The sequence below is a fragment of the Lipotes vexillifer genome, unplaced genomic scaffold (genome assembly GCF_000442215.2).
Source record: "Lipotes vexillifer unplaced genomic scaffold, Lipotes_vexillifer_v1.1 scaffold194, whole genome shotgun sequence".
Classification (NCBI taxonomy): Eukaryota; Metazoa; Chordata; class Mammalia; order Artiodactyla; family Lipotidae; genus Lipotes; species Lipotes vexillifer.
In genome coordinates this window covers 173,935-186,003 of record NW_006771758.1, presented here as the reverse complement: position 1 = coordinate 186,003, position 12,069 = coordinate 173,935, and positions in this window count along the sequence as shown.

The window sequence follows — 12,069 nt, the reverse complement described above, 5'->3', positions numbered from 1 at the left end:
AATTGAAACTGTGATTAAAAATCTTCCGACAAACAAAAGCCCAGGACCAGATGGCTTCACAGGCGAATTCTATCAAACATTTAGAGAAGAGCTAACACCTATCCTTCTGAAACTCTTCCAAAATATAGCAGAGGGAGGAACTCTCCCAAACTCATTCTATGAGACCTCCATCTCACTGATACCAAAACCAGACAAAGATGTCACAAAAGAAAACTACAGGCCAATACACTGATGAACATAGATGCAAAAACCCTCAACAAAATACTAGCAGACAGAATCCAACAGCAAATTAAAAGGATCATACACCATGATCAAGTGGGGTTTATCCCAGGGATGCAAGGATCCTTAAATACACGCAAATCAATGTGATACACCATATTAACAAACTGAAGGATAAAAACCGTATGATCACCTCAACAGATGCAGAAAAAGCTTTTGAAAAAATTAAATACCCATTTAAGAAAAAAAGCCTCCAGAAAGTAGGCATAGAGGGAACATTCCTTAACAAAATAAAGGCCATATATGATTAACCCACAGCCAACATTGTTTTCAATGGTGAAAAACTGAAACCATTTCCACCAAGATCAGGAACAAGACAAGGTTGCCCACTCTCACCACTATTTTTTTTTTTTGCTGTATGCGGGCCTCTCACTGTTGCGGCCTCTCCCGTTGCAGAGCACAGGCTCTGGACGTGCAGGCTCAGCGGCCATGGCTCACGGGCCCAAACGCTCCACGGCATGTGGGATCTTCCCGGACCGGGGCACAAACCCACATCCCCTGCATTGGCAGGTGGACTCTCAACCACTGCGCCACCAGGGAAGCCCTCACCACTATTATTCAACGTAGTTTTGGAAGTTTTAGCCATGGCAATCAGAGAAGAAAAAGAAATAAAAGGAATCCAAATCGGAAAAGAAGAAGTTAAGCTGTCACTGTTTGCAGATGACATGATACTATACATAGAGAATCCTAAAGATGCTACCAGAAAACTACAAGAGTTAATCAATGAATCTGGTCAAGTTTCAGGATACAAAATTAATGCACAGCTATCTCTTTCATTTCTATACACTAAAGATGAAAAAGATGAAAGAGAAATTAAGGAAACACTCCCATTTACCACTGCAGCAAAAAGAATAAAATACCTAGGAATAAACCTACCTAAAGAGACAAAAAAACCTGTACTCAGAAAACTATAAGACACTGATGAAAGAACTCAAAGATGACACAAATAGTTGGAGAGATATACCATGTTCTTGGATAGGAAGAATCAACATTGTGAAAATGACTATACTACCCAAAGCAATCTACAGATTCAATGCAATCCCTATCAAACTACCAATGGAATTTTTCAGAGAACTAGAACAAAACATTTCACAGTTTGTATGGAAACACAAAAGAACCCGAAGAGCCAAAGCAATATTGAGAAGAAAAACAGAGCTGGAGGAGTCAGGCACCCTGACTTCAGACTATACTACAAAACTACAGTAATCAAGACAGTATGGTACTGGCACAAAACAGAAATATAGATCACTGGAACAGAGAGAAAGCCCAGAGATAAGTCCGTGCACAAAGGGTCACCTTATTTATTTATTTTTTTTTCTTGCGTTATGCGGGCCTCTCACTGCTGTGGCCTCTCCCACTTGCGGAGCACAGGCTCCGGACGCGCAGGCTCAGCGGCCATGGCTCACGGGCCCAGCCGCTCCGCGGCATGCGGGATCCTCCCGAAACGGGGCACGAACCCGCGTCTCCTGCATCGGCAGGCGGACTCCCAAGCACTGCGCCCCCAGGGAAGCCCAAGGGTCACCTTATTTTTGATAAAGAAGACAAGACTATACAATGGAGAAATCACAGCTTCTTCAATAAGTGCTGCTGGGAAAACTGGACAGCTACAGGTAAAAGAGTGAAATTAGAAGACTCCCTAACACCACACACAAAAATAAACTCAAAATGGATTAAAGACCTAAATGTAAGATCAGAGACTATCAACCTCTTAGAGGAAAACATAGGCAGAACACTCTATGACATCAATTACAGCAAGATCCTTTTTGACCAACCTCCTAGAGAAATGGAAATAAAAACAAAAATAAACAAATGGGACCTAGTGAAACTTAAACGGTTTTGCACAGCAAAGGAAAACATAAACAATACAAAAAGACAACTGTCAGAATAGGAGAAAATATTTGCCAATGAAGCAACTGACAAAGGCTTAATCTCCAAATTTTACAAAGAGCTCATGCAGCTCAATATCAAAAACAAAGCAACCCAAGCCATAAGTGGGCAGAAGACCTAAACAGATACTTCTCCAAAGAAGATATGCAGATTGCCAACAAATACATGAAAGAATGGTAAACATCACTAATCATTAGAGAAATGCAAATCAAAGCTAAAATGAGGTGTTACCTCACACAGGTAACAATGGCCATCATCAAAAAAATTTCAAACAATAAATGCTGCAAAGGTGTGGAGAAAAGAGAACCCTCTTGCAGTGCTGGTGGAAATGTAAATTGATGCAGCCACTATGGAGAGCAGTATGGAGGTTCCTTAAAAAACTAAAAATACAACTACCATATGACCCAGCAATCCCACTACTGGGCATATACCCTGAGAAAACCATAATTCACAAAGAGTCATGTTCCACAATGTTCATTGCAGCTCGATTTGCAATAGCCAGGAAATGGAAGCAATCTAAGTGTCCATCAACAGATGAATGGATAAAAAGATGTTGCACATCTTCAATATACAATGGAATATTACTCAGCCATAAAAAGAAATGAAATTGAGTTATTTGTAGTGAGGTGGATGGACCTAGATTCTGTCATACAGAGTGAACTAAGTCAGAAAGAGAAAAACAAATACTGTATGCTAACACATATGTATGGAATCTAAAAGAAAAAGAAAAAAAAATGGTTGTGAAGAACCTAGGGGCAGGACAGAAATAAAGACGCAGACGTAGAGAATGGACTTGAGGACAAGGGGAGGGGGAAGGGCAAGCTGGGACGAAGTGAGAGAGTAGCATGGATTTATATATACTACCAAATGTAAAATAGATAGCTAGTAGGAAACAGCTGCATAGCACAGGGAGATCAGCTCAGTGGTTTGTGACCACCTAGAGGGGTGGTATACAGAGGGTGGGAGGGAGAAGCAAGAGCGAAGAGTTATCGGGATATATGTATATGTATATGTATAGCTGATTCACTTTGTTATAAAGCAGAAACTAACACACCATTGTAAAGCAATTATACTCCAATAAAGATGTAAAATAAATCATTAATTAACCTCCCAAAATTAAATCTTTAAAAAATATATATATATAAAAGAGCACACAATAACATAACTCTGAACCTAAGTATTTTCAGTAAAATAATAAATGTAAATGTATTAATATCTCCTAATAAAGTGTAATTTTTATATTATGTGCAAATTTATATATACAGGTAAAATAAAAGAATTAAATTAGAAAGGAGAATACATTCCATGTATTTAAAAACAATAAAACAATTAGCATATAATATGCATCTTAGATAAAGTAGTCTTTAAGTTCAGAATAGTTTGTCATTATTGTAATTAGTATTATTATCCCAATTTCTTAAACAATATTTCAATACTTTTTCTACTTGAAAAAATATTTTAATACTTTTTTCTTTGCTTTTTTGTGGTGTAATACATGGTAAATATTTAGGTGTTAACATAATCTAAAAATGTGTGTTGTTTTTTTACAGCTAACAAAAACTGAATCAAGAAGAAATAGATAACTTGAACAGACTAATCACTAAAAGCGAAATAGAATCTGTAATTTAAAAAAACTCCCTACCAAAAAGTCCAGGTTCAGATGGTTTCACAGGCAAATTCTACCAAATACACAAAGAAGAACTTACACTGATTCTTCTCATACTCTTCGAAAAGACTGAAGAGGAAGGAATACTTCCAAAGACATTCTGTGAAGCCACCATCACCCTAATATCAAAACCAGATGTGGGGGACTTTCCTGGGGGCACAGTGGTTAAGAATCCATCTGCCAACGCAGGAGATGGGTTCGAACCCTGGTCTGGGAAGATCCCACATGTCACGGAGCAACTAAGCCTGTACGCCACAACTACTGAGTCTGCACTCTACAGCCCGCGAGCCACAGCTACTGAAGCCCACGTGCCTAGAGCCTATGATCCGCAACAAGAGAAGCCACTGCAATGAGAAGCCTGTGCACCACAAGAGTAGTTCTCGCTCGCCGCAACTAGAGAAAGCCCACGCAGAGCAATGAAGACCCAATGCAGCCAAAAGTAAATAAATAAAGAAATTTATTAAAAACAAAAACAAAAACAATGGGGACTTTTCTGGCAGTCCAGCAGTTAAGATTTCTCCTTCCAGTGCAGGGGGTTCGGGTTTAATCCCTGGTCGGGGAGTTAAGATCCCATATTCCTCATAAACAAGAAACCAAAACATAAAACAGAAGCAATATTGTAACAAATTCAATAAAGACTTAAAAAAAACCCATAAAGACACTACCAAAAAAGAAAATTTCAGGCCAATATCTTTGATAAATATAGATGCAAAAATTCTCAACAGAATGTTAGAAAACCGAATCCAACAACACATAACAAGATCATACACCATGACCAAATTTGATTCACCCAGGGTCACAAAGTTGTTTCAACATATGCAAATCAATCAACGTGCTACACCCCATCAACAAAGGAAAAACAAAAAACAAATGATCATCTCAATAGATGCCGAAAAAGCATTTGAAAAACTTCAACATCCATTCATGATAAAAACGCTTACCAAAGTGGGTATAGAGGGAACATATCTCAACATAAAAAAAGCTATTTATGACAAACCCACAGCCAATATAATACTCAATGTTCATAAGCTGAAAGCCTTCCCGCTAAAATCTGGAACAAGACAAGGATGCCCACTCTCACCTCTTCTCTTCAATATAGTATTGGAAGCCATACCCACAACAATCAGACAAGACAAAGAAAAAAAATCTAACCAAATGGAAGGGAAGAGTTAAAGTTGTCATTATATGCAGATGACATGACAATATATATGAAGGAAACCCTAAAATATTCCACATGAAAACTACTAGAACTGATAAACAAATTCAACAAAGTAGCAGGATACAAGATTAACATACATAAATTCATTGCATTTTTTAAAAAAATTTATTTCGGCTGCATTGTGCCTTCATTGCCATGCACGGGCTTTCTCTAGTTGTGGCCAGTGGGGGCTATTCTTCGTGCAGTGGGTGGGCTTCTCATTGCAGTGGCTTCTCTTGTTGTGGAGGACGGGCTCTAGGCACATGGGCTTCAGTAGCTGTGGCACACGGGCTCAGTAGTTGTGGGCTCTAGACTGCAGGCTAAATAGTTGTGGTACATAGGTTTAGTTGCACCATGGCATGTGGGATCTTCCTGGACCAGGGCTCGAACCCATGTCCCCTGTATTGGCAGACAGATTCTCAAACACTGAGCCACCAGGGAAGTCCCTGGTTGCATTTCTTTACACTAACAATGAAATATCAGAAAGGGAATGTAAACAAACTATCCCTTTTAAAATGACATCAAAAAAATAAAATACTTAGGAATAAACCTCACCAAGAAGGTGAAAGATTTATATGCTGAGAACTACAAAACATTAGTAAAGGAAACTGAAGATGATTCAAAGAAATGGAAAGACATCCCACGCTCTTGGACGAGAAGAACTAACAGTGTTAAAATGGCCATACTACCCAAAGCAATCTACAGATTTAATGTGATCCCTATCAAATTACCCAAGACATTTTTCACAGACCTAGAATAAATAATCCTAAAATGTATTTGGAACCATAAAAAGTCAGAATCCTGAGGAAAAAGAACAAAGCAGGAGGCATAACCCTCCCTGACTTCAGACAATACTAAAAGGTTACAGTAATCAAAACTGCATGGTATTGGCACAGAAAGATATGTATGGATCAATGGAATAGAATACAGAGCCCAGAAATAAACTCACGCACCTATGGTCAATTAACCTTTGACAAAGGAGGCAAGAATATACAATGGAGAAAAGACAGTCCTTCAGCAAGTGTTTTTTTTGAAAGTTGGACAGCCGTATGCAAATCAGTGAAGTCAGAACATACCATCACACCATACACAAAAAATAAACTCAAAACATCTTATATGCTTAAATATAAGATATGGCACCTTAAAACTCCTAGAAGAGAACATAAGCAAAACATTCTCTGACATAAATAATACGAAAGTTTTCCTAGGTAGGTCTCCCTAGGCAGTACAAATACAGTAAGTCACCTACATACGAACCTTCAAGTTGCAAACTTTCAAAGATGCAAACGTCCATTCGCATCCAATCATGTAAGTTAGTTCACGTGTCTGGCATACATTGTCACATGTGTGCGTCCTCTATAAGTGGTTGTGCTTTTGTGTTCTTTACAGTACTGTATGGAGTACAGTAGTACAGTACCTTTATTTCAAGCCCAAAATGTCTGGAAGCAAGCATAAAAGCAGTGATGATGTAGCTGTTACTGCTAAGAAGCGCTAAGCGATAATGATGGAAACAAAAGTGAAAATAATTGAGAGTGTGGAGCGAGGCAAAAAGATGTTAGACATCGCTCATGCTTATAACATGAATCATTCAACCATTGGCACGATTCTAAAGAACAAAGACAAGGTCATGGAACATGTGGAGTCTGCTGTGCCAATTATGTTGACAAAATATCGAATAAGCATGGAAAAGTGATGGAGGAGATGGAGAAACTTCTCAGTGTGCAGATGCAGGATCAACATCAGCGCTGAGTCCTGCTCAGCTTAATGCTGACTCAAGAGAAAGCTAAAAGGCTTTATGAAGACTTGAAGAAGAAACACGGCAAAGAATCAGAGGGCACATCATTTAATGCCAGCCATGGCTGGTTTCATCAGTTAAAGGCTAGAGCCAACTTTCACAATGTAAAAGTAAGTGGAGAGGCAGCAAGTTCAGATAGGGTAGCTGTCCAGGAACTTCATGAAATACTTTGAGAAATTATTGATGATGGTGTGTATTTACCCAAGCAGGTTTTTAATGTGGATGAGACACATCTGTACTGGAAGAGGATGCCGGACTGAAGTTACATCAGTAACTAGGAAAAATTTATGCCAGGCTATAAAGCAGCAAAGGATAGGCTAACTGTTGTTTAATGGCAATGCTTCTGGTGATATGAAGCTGAAGCCTCTCTTCATATCACTCAGAGAACCCAAGAACCCTTAAAATCGTAGGCAAGGGCTCTCTTCCTGTTGTGTGGAAGCATAACACCAAAGCCTGGATTACTCAGGCCATTTTCCAGGACTGGTTTTTCCATCACTTTATCCCAGAGGTAGAGAAATATTTCTTGGAGAAGGATGTCCCAGCAAAACATTCTTTTGCTGCTTGACAATGCTCTGGGCCACCCCCCATTCATGGATGACTTTCACCCCAAAGTCACAGTAGTGCATCTGCCACCAAATACTACATTGCTCATCCAACCTATGGACCAGGGAGTTATAGCGACTTTCAAGAAATATTATTTATGTCACACTTTTTGTCAGGCAGTAAAGGTAAGTGACAAATCAGGAACAACCTTGGGACAATTTTGGAAGGACTGTAACATTTACAAAGCCATAAAAAAACATTGACTCTGCTTGGTGTGAGGGTATGGCGGTCACCATGAATGGGGTTTGGAAGAACCTTTGCCCACAGTTCGTTATTTCTGTGGATTTGAGAAGGTACGTCAGAAGCCCGAAGAGGTGTTCAGCAACATAGTGACCCTCAGCAAGAAGCTGGAGCTAGATCTGCAAGAGGATGAATTCATTGAACTCCTTGCTGTGCAACATGAGGAACTTACTGATGGAATTGGAGACCCAGAGAAAGGATGAAGAGGGACAGGAGGAAGAAGAAGTAACTGAAGAACTGAAGAGATTCACTACACAGAGAATGGCCAGGGAATCTTCTTTGTTTGAGGAAGCACTGTTAGTTTTTGAGGCACAGGACCCATACCTAAAATGGTACCCAAAAGTGGCAGCAGCCATTCAGAATACAATCCAGTGCTACTTTGTCATCTATGATGAGAAAAAAAGAGCTACTACTCAGACATCAATGGATCATTTTTTCAAGAGGGTAGATAGAATTAAATCCAGTAAGGAACCAGAACCTGTGCCATCAACGTCAGGCATGAGTGAAATCGCAGCTTGCCCTCTGTCTCCTACTGCTGATAATCCTTCACCTCTATCATCTCCCACCTCCTCTCCCTCTTCCAATCAGTAACTCTCCTCACCTGTTCCCTCAATGCCAGCCCGAGTATCCCAGCTGTTGTACTGTACTACTGTACTTTTCAAGTTATTGTACTGTAAGTTTAAAAATATTTTCTTTATTTTTGTATTTGTTTTTTATGTATTGTTTGTGTGAAAAGTATTCTAAACCTATTATGGTACAGTACCATATAGCCGACTGTGTAAGTTGGGTACCTAGGCTAACTTTGTTGGACTTACAAACAAATTGGACTTAAAAACGCACTCTTGGAACAGAACTTGTCCATATGTAGGGAACTTACTATAAAAGCAAAAAAGAAACAGGAACTAATCAAACATAAGCTTTTTCACAGCAAAGGAAACCATAATCAAAATGAAAATACAACCTATGAACTGGGAGAAAATATTAGCAAATGATGAGACTGACAAGGATTAATTTCCAAAATATACAAACAGCTCATACAACTGAATAACAAAATAACAAATAACTCAATGGAAAAAATGGGTAGAAGACCTAAATAAACATTTCTCCAAAGAAGACATACAGATAGCCAATAGACACATGAAAAGATGCTCATCATCACTAATTATTAGTGAAATGCAAATCCAAATTACAATGAGGTACCACTTCACACTGATCAGAATGGCCATCATTAAAAAAATCTACAATTAACAAATGCTGGAGGTGGTATGGAGAAAAGGGAACACTTCTACACTGTTGGTGGCCATGTAAGTTGGTGCAGCCACAATGGAAAACAGTATGGATGTTCCTCAAAAAAACTATAAAGAGAGTTGCCATATGATCTAGCAATCCCACTTGTGGACATATATCCAGACAAAACTATAATTTGAAAAAATACATACAACCCTATGTTCATAGCAGCACTATTTATAATAGCCCAGACATGGAAACAACCTAAATGTTCATTGAAAAATGAATGTAAAAAGAAGGTGTGGTATATGTATACAACAGATATTACTCAGACATAAAAAAAGAATGAAATAATGCCATGTGCAGCAACATGGATGGACCTAGAGATAATGATACTAAGTGAAGTAAGTCAGACAGAGAAAGAGAAACATCATATGATAATTACTTATATGCAGAATCTTAAAAAATGATAAAAATGAACTTATTTACAAAACAAAAACAGACTCACAGACTTAGAGAACAAACTAATGGTTACTGGTGACGAGGGTGGGAGAGAGGGATAGTTAGGGAGTTTGTGATTGACATGTAAAGATAAATACCATATGATATCACTTATATGTGGAATCGAAAATATGACACAAATGAACATGTCATCGAAACAGAAACAAACACACAGATATAGAAAACAGAAAACAGAGTTGTGGTTGCCAAGGAGAGGGTGAAGGAAAGATTGGGAGTTTTGGAATAGCAGAAGCAAAGTATTCTACATAGGATGGATAAACCACAAAGACATACTGTATAGCAGAGGAAACTATATTCAATATCCTGTGATTAACCATATGGAAAAGAATATATATATATATATAAAACTGAATCACTTTGCTGCACAGCAGAAATTAATACAACAATGTATAAATGCTGGAGAGGGTGTGGAGAAAAGGGAACACTCTTGCACTGCTGGTGGGAATGTGAACCGGTACAGCCACTATGGAGAACAATATGGATGTCCCTTAAAAACTAAAACTAGAACTACCATATGACCCAGCAACCCCACTATGGGCATATACCCTGATGAAACCATAATTCAAAAAGATACGTGTACCACAATGTTCGTTGCAGCACTATTTACAATAGCCAGGACATAGAAGCGACCTAAATGTCCATCGACAGATGAATATATAAAGAAGATGTGGCACATATATATACAATGGAATATTACTCAGCCATAAAAAGGAACAGCACTGAGTTATTTGTAGTGAGGTGGATGGACCTAGAGTCTGTCATACAGAGTGAAGTAAGTCAGAAAGAGAAAAACAAATACCGTATGATAAAACATATATATGGAATCTAGAAAAATGGTACTGACAAACGTAGTGACAGGGCAGGAATAAAGACACAGATGTAGAGAACAGACTTAAGGACATGGGGAGGGGGTAAGGGGAGACAGGGACGTAGTGAGAGAGTAGCACTGACATATACACTACCAAATGTAAAATAGCTAGTGATAAGCTGCCACATAGCACAGGGATATCAGCTCGGTGCTTTTGTCCCCCTAGAGGGGTAGGATAGGGAAGGTGGGAGGGAGGCTCAAGAGGGGGGGGATATGGGGAATATATGTATACATATAGCTGATTCACTTTGTTGTAAAGCAGAAACTAACACAATGTTATAAAGCAATTATACTCCAATAAACATGTATTTTAAAAAACACCACATTGGAAATCAACTACACTTGAAAATACTTTTTAAATGCAAAAAAATTTTTTACTGTAAGTTTTTCTGTGTGTGTGTACCACAGGTTCAATATATGTTACGTCAAATTGATTATATTGTTTTTCAAAATAAAGAATTTTTGATATTTTACATCAGCTTCACAATATAAATGCAGAAAAACTATATTATTTTTTTCTTAAAGTTCAGAAGTAGCCATTTTGCTTATTCGATATACTATAAACCACTAACTTCATTAAAAACGGATTACTGATCTCTTCCTTCCAAAGAAATGTTTCTTCACTCTCACAAGTTTAATAGAATGTTCCGCCATGAACTGACTTCCCACCTTAGAGACACGAGATTTTCATCCTGAAATCTCTTTCTTGCAAAAATGTCTAATTAGCATCCTAGCATTACAGAAAAGAAATGTTTTTACAGATCTCAAATTCCATGCAACTTTACTCAAGACATCATGTATTTTTAAATTATCAACACTCACCTGAGGTTTTTAAAAATCAACAAAAACATAATTTTGGGTTCTCTTTCATTCATTCTGGTTCTAAGTGGTCATTTCTAAATGAAATTATTTAAGTATGTTAACATCACCTTATAACAACATATTTCAAAAGACTCCCATCTCTCCAAAGATGAAATATGAGGAGCTCATAATTAGGCTCTCCAAAGATTTACTCTCTGAATCTGTATTACCCTTCTGCTGAACTCCACACTGTTCATTATTCTCTGAGAATATTCTTTTTCTTGTATGGCCATCTCACATGCTCTTTCATTTCACGTAAATTTTCCTACAATATTATGCCTAGTTTATTTCTGAGAAAATGCATTATTTCAGATTGATAATTATAGACACAAAGACTTCTGTATAATTCCCTGATTGTTTCAAGAACTCTTTTTTAAAATACCTAGATTCTGAAGCACTCCACAGAGCATTACTGAAACTGCATTTACATAAGTATCTAGGGGCTTCCCTGGTGGCGCAGTGGTTGAGAGTCCACCTGCCGATGCAGGGGACGCGGGTTCGTGCCCCGGTCCGGGAAGATCCCACATGCCGCGGAGCGGCTGGGCCCGTGAGCCATGGCCGCTGAGCATGCGCGTCCGGAACCTGTGCTGCTCAACGGAAGAGGCCACAACAGTGAGAGGCCCGCGTACCGCAAAAAAACAAAAACAAATACATAAGTATCTACGTATTAATCACACAATAATGCATTTACAATTGTATTCTGATTTGTTGCTAATTATGGAACATAAGCATAACTGTCTTATTTACCATCCTCTTGTAAATCACTTTAATATTTGCACTTAGGACTTGAAAAAGAATGGCTAAATAAAAAACTGAAGAATATGCAAATACAATTTATATATTTCTCATAAAATTAGGTGATTAACTTTTATTCTGAAAAAAGAAGAGCCAAGATACTCTGCAGGCATGATACTTGAGAATGT